This window comes from Pinus tabuliformis, chromosome 1_2 (assembly GCF_031772625.1).
Source record: "Pinus tabuliformis cultivar Carrire ecotype Pingquan chromosome 1_2, CPIR1, whole genome shotgun sequence".
Classification (NCBI taxonomy): domain Eukaryota; kingdom Viridiplantae; phylum Streptophyta; class Pinopsida; order Pinales; family Pinaceae; genus Pinus; species Pinus tabuliformis.
The window spans coordinates 581,174,067-581,196,490 of NC_142298.1; positions in this window are offsets into that span (position 1 = coordinate 581,174,067).

Genomic DNA, 22,424 nt, shown 5'->3' on the forward strand with positions numbered 1-22,424 from the left:
AGCGAACTAGATGTAGAAAATGGATATATGCATTCCACAAAAATAAAAACCTAGATATATTGACAGAGTCTATAGACATATAAGGAGGGAAAAAAGAGAGTAGGAAGGAAATTTAACAAATGAGGAAAAAACCATAATCTAAGGAAATTCAAAAATAAATAAATAAATGAGGGAAAAAGAGGAGAAAATTTAATTATTAATTATTTAATTCAAAAAAAATAGTTTTTTCTATTTTTAATACATAATATCTAATTTAAAACCATTTTATTTCTAATTTAGTTATATATTAGCCCTACTATTTAGCCTTATTTATTGAACTATTAATAACCTTATTTTCATTCAATTTAAAAAATGTTTTTTTTTTAATAATGGTTTCTAATAATTTATTATATTTATATTTATAAATATCTATATTTATAAATATTTATATTTATAAAAAAGATATATATTTATTCTTTTTATTTGTTTAAATAATTTTTTGTTTTATTAGTTTTTTTGGACGAATTAAAGTTAACTTCTCTTTTTACTATTGTATACATAATACCTAATTTAATACCATTCACTGAGGATTTAGCCTTATTTATATGACTTTTCATAACTTATCTTCTTTTAAATTAGAAAAGAATGTTCTTGCTTTTAATAATAACTTCTAATAATATATTTTTAATATATTCATCTTTATAAATATTTATATTTTTAATACTTATTTTTCCTTACGTTATTATTTTAATGGTTTTATATGTTTAAATTATTTTATTTTATTTTATTGGTTTTTGACTAATTAATGTTGACTTTCATTTTTATTTGATTTTTCCTTTGAATTCAAGCATTTTTGCATTATTTGTTTCCTCCATCTATATCATGATGATGAGTTTCAAACATTGACCCCAAAAATATTGTTGTGATTAATCGGAAGAAGTCATTTTCTTAAAATATATTCTGGATTATATTAATATTTAATTTCGATATCAGCATGATTTTTCATTCTTAGGTTAATTTAGGTTGAAGGTACATTCTCATTCTCTAAAATACAAAAATATATATTAATTTAGGTTGAAGATATATTCTATTTTTCTAAATTATAGAAGTAGAGTAGGGTAAAATTAATATTAATTTAGGTTATTCTATATTTGTAAAATACAAAAGGAGATTGTATTGATTAAAATATTTATCTTTACTTTTATTCTACAAAGCATAGAGAAGGATTGAACTTCTAGTGATGTAAACCTCTTTTTGAGTCCAAAATTTAAGAAAAGATTTGCACCTTGAGAGATTTGATCCCTCTCGACACATTTGGAATTAAGATATATATTCGTTGGTTTTATCAAATGCCAAGAGGGATCAAATCTCTTGAGATGCAAACTCATTTTTAGTGAAAATTTTGAGAAAATGTCGAAAGATGTGATCCCTCTTGATACTTAATGGATTCGTAATTAAGATGGACATATGCTTGTTCTTTATAATACTATTTGTATTATATATAAATTTCACATCTCTATCTATACAAATTCTTATTATTAATTTTATTATAATCTTTATAATACATATAACTACATACATGTAAAGGGAATTTTTTAGACACGTTTTATTAGTATATTTTATTTTATTTTTTAATGTAATTAGCATAGCATAAAGTATATATAAAGAGGGAGTGTGCACATGCTTAGAAAAAGAGTTTATTGTAAGTATTAGGTTATTATATGTTTATTAACTAAATTTAAGTTTTAAGTTTTAAAATGTCATACTTCCAAATATGAATCTCCCCTCGATGGAATGACTAAGACATGCCAAGTTGGAGAGTGCATGGCCATCATCCCATCAAGCACTCACATATGAGGATGTGGCCATGCACCCTCCCTAATGTCATTAACAAGCCATCATGAAGTTGCTTGGAGGATCATTTGACATCACTCCAATTTGGTGTCAGATCCCTCTGGAACTAGTATTCGTTTAATGGTTGCAACTGAGTTGAAATTAATATTAGTTATGTTAGTGGGGTATGTATTTATAAAGACATCATTGGTTTCATTATCAACCTACAAGCCTCTGCAGAACACTCATAATTTGTAGGTGTGGCCATTTTCTCCAAGAACTAGTCATAATTTGCATAAGGCAGATGTTAATTCAAGCTACAAGGCCTTGTAATGTATTCAATTATTAGCATTCAAGGGCTATTATTGGTCAACTACAATAATTCCATAGGATGTTTTCTCTAGGGATACTACTTTAACTGTGTATAGTTGATAATTTGCTACCCTTTGTTGTTTCATTTATTTATATTGTTCTCTCCTAGTGCATCACCTGGGCATCAGTTAGATTGTTATAGTCATGTTTGGCTAGGTTTCTCCTTTGCTTTGGATATATTTTTCAAGTAAGGAACAATCCTTCTCCTTTAAGTTCTTCTCTGAATCCATCCTTGAGAAAATCCCTCATCTCCCAAGTTCCTCTTCTCCTTGGCTTCCACTAGCCTTCACTTCCATCTCTTAAGCAAACATTCATGTTTCAGTAAGTTTGTGATATCATTGATTCAAGCTTACAATGTATTTTCTATGCACTCAAAGCCTACGTGGAGTGGCTCACTACATAAAATGAGGCTTTTGAGCCCAACAAAAAGTTTAAACTTCAAAACCTTTGTATTGAGTCCACACTCACTAAATATTCAAGAAAAAATAATGGCAGTGAAACATGAGATTGTAGGAAAGCAAAAATGCTTGATAGGTATCGAAGTGGCTAGAGAGGTAGCATATTGAGTGCTTAACACAACACACACCAGAGGAAGATACTACTAATACATGTATATTGTTGATATCTACTAGCATTTGAAAATTCTATTGGGTACTATATTGTTGAATTACAATGAGGCCAAGGATGAATTTTTCCTCGTGTTCGATGAGTTACAACTTTCCATGAAGAACCAAAAGAAACACATGAATCAAATTGAAGATTGTTTGGGCCTTCCTCCATATCTAGGCTATGTGCAAGGAAGTATCAAAGAGGTAATCACAGTGGAAGAACCAAACTCTGCTAATTTTGAATAATGGGTTATATTCAGTTGGTTGGGAGGTTAAACTAGTTAGTTATTTCTCATATTCCTGTGTTGACTGCACCTACAACTAAGAAAACTAAAACTTATGCCCAAACAACCACCATTAACTTGGTTCAGTCCATAGGACTAGGTAGACCACAATAACCGGGTGGTAAAAAGAAGAAGAATAAGAAAACTATTTTGAATGAGCGAAAAGAACCATAAGCTCCAAACGCTAATGTCGGGGCCAAGAAAGAGTGAAAGCTAAAGTTCCCATGTAATATTTGTGTTAGGGGCCATATGAAACATCATTGTCCATATTTGGACGAGGTCAATGAGAACAATACTTAGTGAAATCCCGCCACACAACCTATTGTGTTGAAAAATCCTTTCCCACCTCAGGAACAATGCCAAATCATAATTGTTGAAAATATTGCACCTCCACAAGGGGTAAATGTAGGGAATCCTCCTAGTGGGGATGCACCTGTGACCATTATTTTATGTGAAGAAATGGTAAACTTGACCATGAGAAGAAAAATAAATGAAATAGTCATGCAAACTTGGATGCAAATGCAGATTTAAAAGTGGAAGTAAATATGGGTGCAATAATAGGTGCAAAAATTGGTGCACATTGTGGTGAAACAAAAGTGGATGCAACAACGGACACAAACTTGGATGAAAAAAGGATGCAAACTTGGATGCAAAATAAGATGTAAAAAGCAATGTAAACATGGACACAAACATGGGTGAAATAGTGGACCCAAAATTAGATGCAAAAGTGGATGTAACAAAAGTAGATGCAAAAGTAGGTGCAAAATGAGATGCAAAACATGATGTAAAATTCAATGCAAAAGGGGACACAAAAACATACACAATATTCGATGAAAAATTGGACAGAAAAGAGGATTCAAATGTGGATGAAAAAGTGGAAGAAAATGTGGGTGAAATGATATATGCAAAACATGGAAGAAATTGTGGCTCAACAAATATGGATGCAAAAGTGGACGCAAACGTGGGTGAAATAGTGGACAACAAATTGGATGCAAAAATGAATGCAACAAAAGTAGATGAAAAAGAGCATACAAAACCCCATGCATAAACCCGACACAAAAGTGGATGCAAAAAGAGGTAATATTGGATGCAAACGTCGATGCAAAAGTAGAAGAAAACATGGCTTCAAGAGTAGGTCCAAAACATGACACAAATTATGGTAGAACAAAAGTGGATGCAATGATAGATGCAAAAAAAGAAGCAAACTTTGGTGCAAAAAAAAATGCAAAAAGGGATACAAAAGTAGACGTAAACATGGGTGCAACATTGGATGAAAAAGTGGATGCAATAGAAGTTGATGCAAAAGTAATGCAAAATGAGACTTAAAACCTGATGCAAAACTTGACAAAAAGGTGGATAAAAAAAGGATGCATAGATGCAAATGAGGATGCAAACGTGGATGAAAAATTAGAAGAAAAAGTGGGTTCAAAGGTAGGTTCAAAACTAGGTGCAAATTGTGGCACAACAAAAGTGGATACAATAGTGGACACAATAATGGATGCAAATGACAATGCAAATATGGATGAAAAACAAGATGCAAAATTTGATGCAACAAAAGTAGATTGAAAACTAGACACAAAGCTTGACACGAAACTTGGTACAAAAGGGGATGCAAAAATCGATGTAAAAAATGATGCAAACGAGGATGAAAAAAATGATGCATGTGTAGGAAAAAAAAGTGGATGCAATAGAGGATCCAAAAGTAGGCGAAACAAAAATCAGGTGCCAAACTTGACGCAAAACCTGGAACAAAACCTAGTGAAATGGATGGTGCAGGACTTGGTGAAAAATTTGGTGCAAAACCTCATGCAAGGCCTGGTGCAACACCTGGTGCTAAAATTAGTGCAAGGCTTGGTGTAAAAACGGCTGTGAATTTTTCTTCACATATTGCACCATATTTGATAAATGGATGCAAATAGCACCAAAAATGGTCTCTAGATGCAAAAAAGGAAGCAAAAACGGATGCTAATCACAGGGTTTTGTTGTAGTGTCGAGAGCTAAATGTAGAAAAGTTGGACAATTGGATTAGACAAATTGATGTTTATTGCAGAGTACAGAACATCAAATCAGACAAGAGCAAGATTCAGCTGGCAAGCCTACGCCTAGGAGGCATTGTCTTGGTTTGGTGGGAAGGCGGAACCCAAGCTGACCTAAAAAGACATGGTAAGACTATCTCTGTCTGGAGTGAATTTGTTTCTGCAATCAAAAAGTAGTTCTATCCATTGGCCTACATGCAATAAGCCATAATGATTTGGAAAACTATTCGGCAGTTGAAAGGGCAAAGTGTGCAAGGGTACACTCAAGAATTTAGAAAGAGAGCATTGATTCTAGGAATCTTATTAGACTCACCAGAGACTCTGTTGAAGTACATTGGTGGTCTACACAGCTACATGAGGCATACCATCCTCATGTTCAATCCCACTAGTATAGATGAGGTATATGTACAAGCTACTCATCTAGAAGTTAGAGGAAAGAATGGAAATCTAGAAGTTGGGGGACCATCCCAACCCACTGCAAGCAAGAGCAAGGAGAAAAGAAAGTAGAAGTGGAAAGTAAGGAAGGCTAACACTGCACAGAAAAGCAAGGCTTCATGCACTCACTGTAAAAAGGATGGGAATGATGATGAGCATTGTTGGATTCTGCATCCAGAGCTGAGACCTAAGAAATTCGAGGGCAAGAAGAAGAAGACTGTTGCAGCTATTCAGAAAGATTTGGGGTCAGACTCGGGAGATGAAACAACCATTGCAGCCACAGGTATAAAAGGTAAGAATTCTGAAGCATCTATTAGTAATTCTGCACAATCTATTATTGATGAAGAAAAAGAGAGAAAAAGACGTGAGCTTTTCCATATTCGAGTTATTTCCAAACATCAAAAGATTGATACTTTGTTTGATAGTGGCTCACAAGTAAATTTAATTTCTGAAGCAATTGTAAAGAAATTGGGATTGTCAACTACACCTCACAAGAAACCATACCCATTAGGATGGTTGAATGATAAAGCACAACTACAAGTGACTAGACAGTGCAAACTCAAGTTTTCTTTTGGGTCAGCATTTGTAGATGAGGTTGAGTTAGACATAATTCCTTTGGATATATGTGGAATTATTTTAGGAAGTCCTTACTTGTATGATATAAAAGCTATTTTCTATAGTGCTGAGAACAAGTATCTACTTGTTAAAGATGGAACCGAATATTTTGTAAGAGCTCATAAGCTCAAGAATAATTATACTCTCATAAACTCGGGGCAGATGAAAAGAATGATAAATTTATGCAAACAATTCTTACTGATGGTTGTAAAGGAAAAGAAACTTGATAAAACAAATGTATTTGAGGGCTGTAATGCTAAACAACAAACTGATTTAGAAAAGGTTGTTTCAGAGTATGATATCTTGTTTCAAGAACCTAAAGGTCTGCCACCCAAAAAGGAAATAGTACATGATATTATTTTGCAGGAAGATGCTCCTTTTCCTAACATTGGAATGTACAGGTTGTCTGCTTTAGAGAATGCTGAAATAAAGAAGCAGGTGCAGGAGTTGCTCGAGAAGGGGTTCACCAGGCCTAACACATCACCATGTGTGTCACCAATCATTTTGGTGAGAAAGAAAGATGGCTCATGGAGAATGTGCATTGACTATCGAGCACTGAATAAGATAACAATAAAAAATTGTTATCCCCTTCCTCGCATAGATGATCTTTTAGATCAATTGAAGGAAGTTGTTTATTTCACCAAGCTAGACTTGCATAGTGGATACCATCAGGTCAGAGTTGCAGAACAAGATGCATGGAAGACTGCTTTCAAAACAAAGCAGGGATTGTATGAGTGGCTAGTTATGCCTTTTGGCTTAACTAATGCTCCTACTACTTTCATGAGATTAATGAATGATGTACTTAGACCTTTTCTTGATGATGTTGTTATTGTGAATCTGGATGACATTCTGATTTTTAGTAAAATGTGGGAAGAACACTTAAAGCATGTTAAGCAGACACTAGATGTTTTGAAAAGAGAAAAACTTCACGTTAAACTCTCAAAATGTGAATTTGGCAAAACATCTCTAAATTATTTGGGTCATATAGTAGGGGGTGGTGAATTGAAGATAGATCCCCCTAAAGTCGCAGTCATTGTAAACTGGCCTACACCCAAGTCTGCTACAGAAGTGAGAAGCTTTTTAGGGGCAGCACAATATTTGAGGAAGTTCATTTCTAACTTTTCCTCAATTGCAGCTCCCTTACATGCTTTAACAGGATTGAACAAGGTGTTTTAGTGGGGAGGCAAACATCAGAAATCCTTCGACACCTTGAAAGAAAAGATTAGTACATCACCTGTACCAGCACTGCCTGATCTGCAAAGACCATTTGAGATCCAAACAGATGCCAGTGACTATGCCATGGGAGCAGTGTTGACACAACATGGTAAACCCATATGTTATCATTCTGAGACTTTTAATCCTGCAGTAGTTAACTATCCTACATATGATAAAGAATTGTATGCATTAGTTCAGAGTGTGAAAAAGTGGAAACATTACTTAATGGGAAAAGAGATAGTAACACATACTGATCATCAACCACTTCAATATCTACACTCCCAAACTAAGTTGCAGCAATCAAGACACTTTAGATGGATGGGTTTTATACAACAGTTTCATTTAGTCATCAGATATAAAAAGGGCATACACATTAAAGTTGCAGACATGTTATCTAGACCCATTATAAATGCATATACTATACTTAAGCATAATTCTGTGTTACATGAGAGTTACATTGAACAATATGCTCAAGATATAGATTTCAAAGATGTATATGCAACTTTAAGTCAAGGAAAAAGAGTAGAAGAATTGGATTATCATGTAAAGGACCGACTCTTATACCATTGTGGGAAACTCTGCATTCCACAAACTGAGAGAGTAAAGATAGTTAGAGAAGCACACACTTCTCTGATATTAGGTCACTTTGGGGTAAGTAAAACAATTTCATAGCTGCAAAGATTTTGTTATTGGCCAAAAATGAATGAGACAGTTTCTAGATATGTAAGAGGGTGTACTATGTGTGCTAAAAGCAAGCCCAACAATAGAAAACTAGGCTTGTACACTCCATTACCAGTACCTTCTCACCCTTGGGAAAGTGTTTCCATGGATTTTGTTGGAGGACTACCTAAATCTAGGAAAGGTCATGATTATCTATATGTTGTTGTGGATAGGTTCAACAAAATGTGTATTTTGATACCTTGTAATAAACATATTACAACTGAACAAACTGCAAAACTATTCTTTGAACATGTATGGGTTCATTTTGGATTACCCACTTCCATTGTATCTGATCGAGACACCCAATTTTTGGGGAAGTTTTGGTCAAGTCTGTGGGAACTGATGGACACCAAACTGAAGAAAAGCACCACTTTTCATCCACAAACTGATGGCCAGACAGAAGTAGTTAACAGGACAGTGATCCAGTTACTCAGAGGATATTGCAGCAAACATCCTAAGCTTTGGGATGAACATTTGTGTTATGTGCAGCATGCTTACAATAGAGAAAAACATTCTTCTACACAGAGATCTCCTTTTGAGACCTGTTTTGGTTTCACCCCAAGGTCTCCTTTGGATTTTGTCTTTGGTAAAGATACCACAGTTGAGGGACACAGTGATGTGGACAAGGCAACTAGGCTCATTGAAAAAATCTAGGAGATCCACCAGGCAGTACAGGAACAACTGGAAAAGAGCCAAGCCAAATACAAGGCTAAGCATGACAAGCATCAGATGGAGCATAGTTTCCAAGTTGGTGACCAGGTCTGGCTATATATCAGCAAGGATAGGATGCAAGGTGAAGGTAAAAAGCTAAAGCCCATCAGGTATGGACCTTTCAAAATACTTGAGAAGATTGGTGAAAATGCTTTTCGCCTTGATCTACCAGCTTACATGCACATCTACTCAGTTGTAAATGCAGATTGCTTGAGATTGTTTGAACCCTCTCTAATTGAGGATCCTGAAGAGAAGAGTTAATTGCCTTCTATGATGACCTGCTACCTGAATATCATAATGAATTGCAGGAAGACATAGTTCTGGATAGGAAGGTGAGGACGACATGCAGAGGAGATGTTGAGTACCTCAGAGTAGGGCTCAAGGGTTCAAAGCCCAACAGTGCAAAGTGGATTGAGATTGGACAAGTGAGACAACAGTACCCTCACTTAGTCAATGCTTGAAAACCAACTTTTGGTGGTCCAAAAGCTTTTCAGTGGGAAGGCCACGATCCGAATTGGATCTAGGAAGAATAATCAAAGTACCATGACTGTATCAGATCGGGACAAACTTCGAATTCAAGAGAATAGAGCAATCAGAAAAAACCTCTAAGCAGTGGCAGTTGGTAGCCAACGTGGAACAACGAGGACCTTAGTCAAAGCGCGCTGACTGAGGCCCATGGAGACTGCTCAGGAGGCGAAACTAGCACCTGGGAAGCCCGGATTGGGAAAAGGAGGCAGTTTCTGACGCGCGCTTAGCGCTAATCGTGCATCGCTGGGAAAAACCCCTTGAAATGGAAAGGCCCCGAAGTGCTCGGTCGCATGGAAGCCGGAAAACTACGGGGAAAAGCGAAAAAGGCTAAAGGCGGGACCTGCGCTCCAAAACCAATGGTATATCAGGGGCACCCTTGGGCGGTAAGCGGATTTGGCTGAAACCTAGTGATTCCATTTAGCGCTCCACACGTGGCAAGCGGAGGAGAGAGAAAACTGCCACTCATCGCATGCTAACAGTCGAGCAAGTCAACCGCGTGAAATGAGCAAATGACGTTGGATCTAGGGGCTCCAGATCTAATGGCTGAGAATGCTTCCCATGAAAGAACCGGATTTGACAAGGGAATAAGCCAAGACCCATAAAGATTTGAGGTCCGATTTGACTGCTGAGGTGGCGGATGAGCCATTTCCTGACGTAACCGAAGAATCGAACCGACGGGGATGAGCTGGCGTAGTTCGCGGAAGGACAAGTGGCCACTCCCTGTGAGCCGATGACCATGAGCAGAGACAGGGAATTCCAAGCGAGCAGCAGCAGGCGAACCAATGGAGGAAGAAGGGGAATCGAGCAGTCGTGAGATCGAATGGCTTTAACACCATGAACAGACGAAGCAGAAGACACAGAGGATGGAGAAGAGAAAAAAAGGAAGAAGACAGAGAAAACGAAGACAGTGAAGCAAAAGCAAAAATACAGAGGGCTGAGCTGACCACAGGCAGCGTCGAGCACCAGAAAGCTTGAGAGGTTCAAGCCATCCCTGAGAGGATCTGTCAGGACTGAGCACCACATTGGGCTCCTTCCATTAAAGACTAGAAAGGTCGAGAGCTGGTAAGGAAAAGAGTCTGTGCACTCTAGTGGCTTGGGGAATCCAAGAACCACCCTGCCAAGCAGTTCTGTTTCAGGAGACTCATATTGAGCTCCTTCATTGTATTTCTTTGCTTTAAGACATAATAAAAGAAGGCCACCACTGAAAGCTGGACCGGAGACGTAGCCCTGGAGGATAGGGTGAACTTCTTATTAATTTGTTGTGTTCTTGTATTTTCTTACTGTGTTTCTCTGTTGTTTTCCATTTCAAGTGTCTGTGTATTTTTCAATTTGATCGATCTTTTGCCTAAAATAACATAGACACCCACCAACACATGAGTCTGTAATACCTTCATTCATAATTCTTTAACTGAGATCACTCAAAGGGTGATTTTTAGATCATTTATAACCGGGCTCTCCACAGCTCGACTTGCCACAACCCTTTTCAAGTGGGCTTGGGATTCCAGCCACTATGTCCCATTGATGTGGCCATGACATTTGCATCTACTTCGGCAGGTTCAGCTCATGTTTAGTCCGAAATAGATAAGGAAAAAAACTTCATTGAGCACATCCAACATATTCGCTAGTAGGTCCATGAAATTATGGAGAAATCAAATGCCAAGTACAAGCAGCGACATGATCAACATCAGGTGCCACACAAGTTTCAGGTGGGAGACAAAGTCTGGCTGCATTTGTAGAAGGAACACCATACTAGAGCCTATCGAAAACTCAGACCACTCCGATATGGTCCTTACACCATTACTAAGGCCATGGAAGATAATTCATTTGAGCTCAACATTCTCCCATTCCTTGGCCTGCACCCAATGTTCAATGTGGACCGCCTTCAACCATACTTTCCATCATTACTAGACACATTCGAAATTGCAGAACAACTCACACCCACAAAGTTAAATCTAAATTACAATTTAACAAGCTGCAACTGATCGGATCATGGACACACAAATCAAGCACACTCGCCAACAGAAGATACAACTGTATCGAGTTGTCAACGCAGGCCAACTCCTTCACTAGGGCAAGTGGCTCACTAGGGACCAAGCTCAACAGAAGTTTCCTCATCTTATGAAGGAACTCAACGCAATGGGGACCATTGCTTCCTAAGGGGGGAGGAATGATCCAGGTGGATATTGGTGGCCACCCGCTAATTCCACTTGGACACCCACCATTGTTTCTTTTAATTTTTCAGTCTCCATAATTGTAGCACATTTTACTATTTTTAGCAGTTTTTTAGGTCCTGAACTTTCGGAGCCGTTTTGAGGCCCTAAACAACGTTTTCTAGGAAAAATGGGAGCAACATTGTTCCATCCTAAAGTTGTAGTTCTCGAATAGATATTTCTAATGAGGTATTGTGCGCGTCAAATGGAGATCGTATGCCAAAGTTACGACCCCAGGAAGTTGATGTACCAATTTACCCAAACGAGGCCCATAGTTTGGCTTTTCATCTTCTAGGATTAGGTTTTTGGATGTTTAGGGTTTTCCATTGTTTCTCAACAATAAATAGGCCTTCGAGCCTCATTGTAACACAGTTTATAGGCATGTAGCTGCCACATCTCTTCTTAGAGATAACTTACCATCGCCCTAGCTAGTTTATTTCCATTTCTGTTTGTAAGCATATTTCAGTATTTTACAGTAATGAACTGAAGTATTATTTCTATTGCATCTTTGTATGTATGGTTATATATGTAATTTGTTGCATTCCTGTTTAAATCCGGATCATTGAAAGCACATGAAAGACACTTTGCAGATGTATCATGGTCTTGTGTCACATTGCGCATGGACGATAAGCATGTACACACCTTCAAACAAGACAAACGAGCTAACATGAAGAAAGAAGAAATTTTTTGTTTCACAACAATGCTTACCACATATGACTCCTCTAATGCACGAGCAATAGGATCATGTGATTCTGGTGGAGGATGTGAAAATTGTGCATTGGATTGATTTTCAATGTGAATAGGAGAGTGATGAGCAGCCTGGGGAGATTCAACAGATTTCTGATTGGAAGTGGGACTGACCTCAAGGCTATGAGAACTTGACATAACCATCATCTCGGGCTGAAGTGCTTTAACAACTTGAGGAGTTTCCAATTCATCAGAAGATGGATCATCAAAGAGCGGGGGCTTAGAAAGATCAGCAGTAGGTGAATCAGAATCGTGATCAAACAAATGAGTGAAAAGATCACGACAACCATGATAAAAAAATTGAATATGGACAATGGCATCCTCATGATCTGATGAATCATAGAGAGGGGTTGATGAGAAATAATTTTTTTCACCCTCCGAGTTTCCAGAAATGAAAGATGAGAGATCGAGTGGATCTGGGAAGAAAGATTTGTCCTCTCCACAATCAAATGACAAACTGACATCCTGCGCATTCTGCGAAAGATTTGAAGTGGAAACATCTGGAGATATATTTTCACAAGAGGAATCTGGAATGGAAGAACTGCAAAATATGTTAGGATAAAGAAGACAAGGTGCAATAGAATGAGGCCTTCCTTCACCACAAATTCTTATTCAGATTCCCACACATACTCATAAAAAATAATACAGCAGGTTGACTTTTCAACACCAACTCCGTCCCCAACTTGATCCTCGTGAACATCAAAAGTGGAATCCGGAACGAATGAACACAACACACCAAAATCTGGAGGATCAAAGGAACTAATGGACAGAGGCTGAGTGGATGAGACCATGTGACAACCATTAGGCTTGCAGTCCAAATCTGCACAGAAATCTAGAGCAGGTGGGGTAGGAGGAGATGGTAATAGTTCAACAAGTAGGTTCGCAACTTATCCCACCTCATCTTATGGAGCTAGAGTTGTTTGATGAGAAGGGGACATAGTGTCACTTGGTACAACAACCTTGTTCATCTTAGATTTCGAAGCTCTAACAATGAGGTATATTGGGATGGGTTCAAAAGATTCTAACTCACATGGATTCTGAGATATGTTAAAAAGATACTGAAATATTTCATTCAGAAATTTCTAGTCAAATTCATCTTCTAGAAATTCAAAACAATAATGGCAGAAACGATCATAAAAGTGTGCAATTGATTCATCAGGTGCTTTTCACAATTTTAAATTTTTGTGATGAAGTGCTTTGCAGTCATAAAAGACGAAAGCATGACCTAATTATTTGATCATGTGCTTGAAAGAGTGTATAGAGGCTGTGATAAATGTGTGACACCATTGCTTGATGTTCCCTTCAAACATGTAAGCGAACAACCCACAGGCAATGTCATCCGAGGGGACCTAATTCTTGTCGCAAAAACCCAGAAAGGAAACTACATGAATTAATAGGGATATCTGCTTTCGCCATCAAATTTGAGTCATGACAAGTCATCTATAACATCCACCGAAACATTGAAATCAATAGCATGAGAAAAACATGTCGGGGTTGTGATTGTGATATAAGTCATGAATGATGTGAAAAATTCAAAATAGACTTCAAGGGATCAACTTGTCATCTGGCCCTCCTTCTAGCATCAGAAATGTTGATGGTGCTGGACCCGCCAAAATTCAGAGGATATCCCTGGTAAGAAGTCCCAACTAGACCTCAGACCATTTGGAGTAGGAGTCCCAGTAGTGGGTGGTAATGTAGTGCCTTGACCACGGTTGCATGCAGAGATAAGTATGATGACTTTGGGTGGAAGCAAGTGTGTGACCTTGCAACTAGTCAAGTGAGATGCATGGGGGTTCTAAAGAACGGAGGCGAAAAGGAAGTGTGCCCCTTAGAATCCTATAATAGTATGCAACTTGAAAGGAACACACGAGAGGAAAGACATCACAAGCTAAAATGTGAAGTAGTCCACAAATCAAAGTGACGGGTTAATCCAAGAACACACATTCAACAAGGTTCATACAATTGCATACAAAATAATTCATAAGAAAATGTGTAAGTTAAACAACATATGTTGCTAAAGAAACCAAAATAGTCCAACTACAATAACAACATATGCATGAAAGTGTGCTGGCTCTGTTATTATTATTATAAGTGAAAGTTCCATCCATACATACACCATTGGCATCCACTAGCCCAAATAGTGAAACATAATAGTCAAGAACACTTGCTCCTCCAAAGAAGTATACTTGCTCTATGTTGTGGAGAAGCCAACGTCACAATACTCCCAAGCCTTTCCTAAGCCTAAGCCTAGCCGAAAGCTTGGCTCCCAGAAGCTCGTTATATGAGTTATGAGGTTCTATTTATAACAAAGGGTGTGGTGACCCTTGATATTCCCCTTTGTGACTCTTTGAATACCCTCACGACTCTTCAACTTCCTTACAAATAACTCATTACATAACATGATGACCTTTCACATTCCACTAGTGACACTTGGAATTTCACTTACAACATATTTACAAATAATATTACATTTTCCACATGTACCCATGTAAGACAAAATGGGCTAGAGACAACTTAATAAGACAAAACACTCTGACTCAAAAGTTTGGGGAAAGACCAACTCGGTAACCTCCACTTGATGCTTCTCGGTCATATATTGATACCAAGCTTAGCACTGTGCGATGATGTCCCCAAAATCCTTGATGGTGTCTTTCTGATAGTGGACTCTTGTCTCCATAGCTTCTGGGTATATGGTCTTCGAACCTTTTTCCAACTCATCCTGAAGCATGTGCAACATGATGTTAACCATGACATGACTACCAATGTACTTCTACATGTTTTTTGCACTCAAATCCAAGTCATCGCTCGTGGCCTCTCTCCTTATCTGTACCATATACTTGTCGACCTCTAACCGAACTTGGTTCTTGTGCTTAGCTTCAGTGAGGGAACCGATTGATAGGATCCTGTGTGCTCTTACCATGAATTCCAAACTCTTATGCACTGCTACTGAAGAATGGGGTGAGCTGCTCATAGGTCTAGATCAACATCCATATATTTTCTTTGTCTAACTCTTCCTGCATCTTCATCATCTTCGGCAAGTGAAGTGGAGCCCCTTTGTACCACATTTTCCACTATTGCACATGGGCAACGGTAGCATGTATGTCCTTGATGTTTGGAAAAACCTTTTGCACCATCGCTGTAATCCATGCAAATGGACAACTTCCTTATTCACTGTGACAAATTCATCATAGAGCTTATGCATGGAAGTCTCAAGTGTTGATAATTCAACAAGTATCTCTTTCCTCATCTTTTCCATTGCAGAACCTATGCTCTACTCTCTAGATTGTTCTACCCCTTGCCTGGCTTCCTACAAGTTCTTTGCCATCCGCTCATTCTCTGCTAATAGGAACTTGACTTTTGAGCTCATGGTTCCTACATAAGCCAAAGTGGCATCAACCATGGAAACTTGATGCTTTATGACATCTGAAACTGTCATCTTTTACTTCAGAATGCAGGTGACGCATGATCATATGAAAAATGTTTTCTCCGTGCTTGTACAATATTCTTTTGTAACTCATCGAATGATAGATTGTATACATCCATTCACCGAATCGTCATCAATGAGAACAACCTCTCCTTGCTTGATCGGGACTTGTTTTGACACTGGTGGTGGTGGAGACTGATATGTGACCTCGGGTGCTCTCAACATGAGGTCAGTGTCCTGATCCTGTGGCTGCTATCCTAACTCCATGTCTGTCACTTCAATCAGTTTCTCAATATGTTGAGCAAGCTCCCAATCCCACATTTTCTCACACTCTTCTTAAACTTCTGGCTATTTTGACTCCTCAACCTGCATGGGCATTATTTGTTCTGTCATCACGCCTTTCCATTCTTCTTCTTCCTACTTCTGCTTCTCTTCCCTCTCTCTCCTTCTTATCACCTTCTCTTCCTTCAACTTCTTCTCCATTTGCTGCAACTTCCTTTCTGCTTCCTCCAACCTTTTCTTTTATTTCTTCCTTCGCTCTGCCCTCTTTATGTGCTGTTGCCTCTTTATCTTCACTACCAAAGATTCTTTCTCAATGATAGGATATTCTTTGAACTTGTAGCTTTTCTCAGCCTCTAGGTTCTCGACAATCTTCCTCTTACCCTTCTCTTGCACCGGATTGTTGCTTATTGCTAATGTTGTTGTTACTTCATGCAGTGTGGCATCCTAGAGAGCAACTTTCCATGATGTGGCTATACTTATTGGTTCATTGAGCTTGAAGTAGTTATAAAAATATCTCCAAGGGTCCTCCTCTGCCCAATGACATGTCTTATGGATCCATGGATAATACACCTTCGTACAATGGTTCTTGAAAATACTGTGGGGATCATACAGATTGAAGTCTTTGGTGCTGAACTCGAACTTTACTATCTCCTTAGCTTCGACATCCACATCATTCAAGATCTTAATATCGTACAATCCAATCTGCAAAGGAAGAGCGGGCCATCAGGGCTTCTTCCTCCTAGGCAACCCCGCTGATAACCTTGTGGAGATGTGATATCAGACCTCTTGCATGACCAACTTGTCCTTGGAATACCTTGGTAGAACATGCAGAGGCTTCTCTCCAACAAACATCCTAATGAAGGTGGCACCAGGTGAGACATACCAATCTGCAATGTTAAGTATTGCCTCCATCGCTTCTTAGGGAATGCAAGGTGGATCATGCACAAAGATCAACTGCTAGACCAAGATGACGAAATGTCCAGTCAGCTTCACCATAACTCCTTGGTAGTTGTAGTCAAAATGAAACTTGCAATAAATGTTGATGACAATCTCTTTTGGTGTCCATGTCCAACCCATGATAGGAAGCTGATGTTGGGCACATATTGCATCAAGTAAATATGCAGACATGTAGAAAATTGCTCGCTCATCCTTGGGTGAATTTTGGGCATTAGTAAAATGGAATTTCAACTGAAGATCCAACAGATCTAACCAATTGAATGGCCTTCCATCATTCGCCAACTAGTCCAACACAATCACCCAATTTTATGGAAATATCTCTGTGCTCTCTTGACCATATAATCAACATGCAAAGATGATCAAGAACTAGTAAGCCTTCCTATGCGACTTTGTCTTGTAAACATGATTGGGTGTCTCTCTGAACTTCGATGACTCTTTCACCCAACAATTTACTATATCTCTAATGTTCACAAAGATGTGGCTGACATATAAAAGTGCATCCATGTAATTCACCAACTGAGGTTAATGATACATCTGTTGATATTTCTATGCCCTAAAGTTGGAAAGCTGTATCCCACTGACACTTATCAATGTCATAGTGTCTGGATCCATGTGTGAGACAATCCAGTGGATGATGTATGCACATGGGAAGGTGAGGTACCTTCATATAATATTATGTAAGCTTGACTGATGGACATTGATATAAACTTGCTGATCCTATAGATCTTCCTTGAAGCCCCCTACAAAGATATCCTTGATTTTTTGCCATGTTAACTTCATGCCCTTCTCAATGAACAACTGAGTGTCTACATAAACTAGAAAATTCACTGACACATGCTCAACGGCTTCCCCAGTGCTACTCTTGACATTATCCTTTGATGTGACTCTCTTGGAAGCCATTTTACCTGTAACTGCTAGAGATTTTCTCAAAAAATGATGTACCTAGAGATAGAGAGGACACTCATGGCATGCAAATGATAGCTTGAAACCAAAATAATTTCAAGAACATACAAAGAAATAAATTGGGCAACTGCTGAGAAGTATTGTGCAATGTAGGCTCACAGAGGTGGCTGGATGCCAATTGGAACTACGCATGGTGCAATCCCAACAGTAAGTGGGGAGGTCTTGCTAACTAGAACTACAAAATGTTCAGTTTAATTTGGGCACAAGCTATGAGAGACTGAGCATTGCGTAGTATCAGTGGCTAAGGTTTGGGGTTGGCTCTTGGAATTACGTAGTGTGCAGTTGGAGCCAGGCCTAGGAAACCTTTACGTAATTCCATAAGCCAAGGCTAAGGCTTTGAGCTCTAGAAATGTGTAGTGCATGCTTGGGCAAGACGCGATCCGGGCCAGGGAAGCCTAGATCTGCCCTAGGGAATTGAGAAATTGAATAAATCTGAAGTATTGGATGATGCTGGGTGTATATCTAAGTGAATGATAATGCATGCAAATGAAACGAGTGAAGGAATCAATCAAATGGAAGGAAAACGAAGCATGTGGAGAAAGTCGTTGCAATGGTGACCGTTAGTGCAGGAACTGAGTGATGCATGCGACACTTGGAAAAGGTAATGCAAAACTTAAATAAACACTTCTACAAGCTAAAACAAGTTGTAACATCAGTGGTTGTTCAAAAAAGTGAGTGAAACAACACTCTCATAAGCTAAACAAACAAAAGCGACATAAAAGGTAGCAAAAACCTAGAAAAACAAGACTTACCTGGAAAAACAACGAAGATCACACCGGAGGTTCCTTGATCTCCTCAAGAATGACAGAGCTCCAGGATCAAATGTGCAAATGAGCTCTAGCTACATTGATTGAATAGATTTGGTTTGATTTAGGGTTTATGACGCGAAGGCCAAAAATAAAGGAAAAAAGTGACACTTGGCGACAATTTCCAAAATAACTCAAGTGTCTCCTCTGAGCTGCTAAAAATAGGTCCCTATTTTCTAGGGATGCTTTTTCACTTTTTTATTTTTTTCTTTTTGGGGAAAAATATGTCATGCATGGCCCAAACAGATTACGCAGTTCTGGGCAAATCACTGGCTCATGCACTGAGAAACTTCTGAGTGGGAAGCTTCTGTGAAATTTCTGGGTTGAGTGGCTATCAATTGCCTCTCATGCTCTATATAGTTTCCGAGTTGAAGATAGGATGTCATCTAGCTCTACACAATTCTGGAGCTGAAGGCTGACTGTTAACTTGCACTGCGTAATTCCTGAGAGCAAGGCTAGTTGCCCTCAAGGATTGCACAGTTCACTAAGGCAAGCCTGGAACCGGGTTGAAACCAAGTCAAGAGATCATATTGTGGGTTAGACAATAAAAAAGTAAGAAAACACAATCTATAATGAAAATAATAAAGCTCCATCAAAGCACAAGTACCTAGGTCAGTGAGAGATGAGTTGCTGTGATTTAGGAGGGAGGCTCCAAAACAAAGCATATGAAAAAATTTTGGAGAGTGGTTGTAGCCGTTAAAATAATTGCATAGACTATTGCTCAGGCCAATGAAAATATCTGGATTGACATTAATGCATCGGTGATTGAGTTATGGCCTTCTATTGAAATTATTTTTGAACAAGAAGATTTATTACAGAGATCACAAGCAACAATAGTAGAAATAAAAGCAGACATGGATCACAAACCAGGAGATGGAACAAGGATATTCAAAGTCTTAAAATCCAAGAAAAAAGATGAACTTGAATAATTCAACATTGAAGACAGAAATAAAGTTGTCTTGTAGGTGAGAAAGGTTGTAACCAAGAGGAATTTGATGCTACAACTTGAGAAGAAGTGCTAGAATTTAGAGGTTTAGATTATTATTATTATTATTTTAATGCTCTACATCAGAAAGGACTTCCAGGTTTGCAGGATAGAGGTGGAAAATTGATTCCACTTAAATATTATCAACACATGTTACATGAGATAGCAGTGGACAGGACCAAGTTTGCCAAAATCAGAGGAATTACAATTGGCAAAGATTTTATTGAAGGTTTAAGTTATGATTTGTTAATTCAACATGAAATTAAGCATCTGTTTCTAACTTGGCCTACTTTTGAAAAATATACAGAGGTTGATGAGTCATATATAAAATTGCTAAATTTTTCTATCCCTAATGAAAAGAGATGGGATAAACCATGTGAGCTCATCGTATAGGAACATAATGCCAAATTTCAAGAGCAGACAACAAAATTTTAGAAGCAGACAACAGAGTAATAGGGGTAGTGAACATAAAAGCAGATTTCTAGCTACATTCATCAACAATAACCCTCGAAATCTGTGCAAAGTGTTCAAATTAGTTCTAATCTAATATTTTTCAGTTCTATTTTTGTAATATCCCAACTATTCTAGATGATATTATATTTTGAATTCAAACTCTATAAATATTTTGTAATTCAAAGAAGAAAAGGCCCCCTTGTGATGAACTAGTAGAAATGATTGTAACTTTCTAAGCTATTTTTGAAGTTAATAGAAGGAATCTGGATCCATTCTGAGCAACTTGTGTATCTCTATGAGTTCTTCTAGTATTCAATTATGTTTTCATTTTTGTTTTCTTTTCACATGTTCAATGTAACATAGAGGTATGGGGAAGATTACATTGAATGTAAATCTGTTTTCTTTTCACATGTTCAAGGTAACATAGAGGTATGGGGAATATTACATTGAATGTAAATCTATCTAAAAGCTCCTGCAAAGTTATCATTATTTAAAGAGATTAATTAGCTGAAACTCTTTGTCTTAGTTAATTCCTCTAAATTTTTAAATTACTTTGTCTTAGTTAATTCCTCTAAATTTTTAAATTGATGAAAAAATTGTACATGTATTGTTTGGCTATAGAAAACTTCTATAGCCATCTACTGTATATAATAAATTAGATGTTCAATTTGAATATTTAAATTAGATGTTCAATTTGAATATTTAAAGAATTATATATCTTCTTTAATTTTTCTTTCCAAATCATTTTAATGTTTAATTATGTTAAAGATGAAAAATCAACACTTCTATTTTCTATTTAGGATTTGCATTTGTTTAAAAGTTTTAAGCATTGCTCATTCACTCACAATAAAATATTTAGGATTTGCATTTGTTTAAAAATTTTAAGCATTGCTCATCCACTCACAATTAAAGCATTACTTTAGATGCTTTGGTATAGTCCCTTACCCTAGGATTGTATACAAAGGACTACATGTTGTTTGATGATTTGATTTTATGCATGAATTTATTGGTAAATATTTTTACGTTTTCCGTAGTAAAATGTTAATTTAGGGTGGCACTGGAAATTCTGGGAAATTTTCTATTTTAAGGGTTCACATGTTCTCTATAATTAAGATAATATTCTAAGATGATATGAGGAATTTGTCTCGTGTCATTTTTAATTGTTTTCTGTTCCTAGAATCCGAGCAATATTATTTGCAGGCAAAATTTACTGTAATTTATCATTTTTGTATCTAGTTAAGTGGGAATAACTGCACCAATTAAATATAGAGGTGAATTTACCGATTAGTATGCATAGATGTTGAATATATTGTTACTTCATGTGAAGTTTAGGAAGATGTTACTGTCGATTTACAACGTGTTCTATTACTAATTGATGAGAAATGTTAGATTTACTCTCTCAAGGCTATAAATTTGTCTGCTCGATGTATTCATGCTTACAAACTAAACACCTAGGTTTATAGACTGGATGGAACCTTAATTATCAGTGTTGCTATCCATAAGACAACTAGTGAGAAAAAGGTGTAATTTGTCTGCTCGATGTATTCATGCTTACAAACTAAACACCTAGGTTTATAGACTGGATGGAACCTTAATTATCAGTGTTGCTATCCATAAGACAACTAGTGAGAAAAAGGTGTAATATTCAAGTTAAGGGTGAGTGGTGCACTCCTAGTAACCAAAACACTACATATGTTGGAGTAGGAACCTGGAGATCGATGAATCTGGTAAAATTATAAAAATAAGTAAACATAACAAAGTCTATATTTGGCTATATTAATAGTCAATTCGTCCTGGATCTAGTTAGGAAACACAACTATGCGGTTTTTATAGTATGGGTATAGAACCATCGGAGTATGTGTCTCAAGTTATCTATGTTGACTAACTAAAAGTGGTATGGCAGGAAGCATAGGATAAACCACTGACAAAATATTATTTACTTAGTTTAGTAACTTTATATTTCAAGATGCACAATTACACTAACCAATAGCTAGACAACTAATTTTTGTATTTCCTACCAAAAGAAAATTTAATTACAGTTGTTGGGCTGCTACTGTCAAGTTATCTATGTTGACTAACTAAAAGTGGTATGGCAGGAAGCATAGGATAAACCACTGACAAAATATTATTTACTTAGTTTAGTAACTTTATATTTCAAGATGCACAATTACACTAACCAATAGCTAGATAACTAATTTTTGTATTTCCTACCAAAAGAAAATTTAATTACCAATGCTCGCATTACCAGACTTGCAACAACC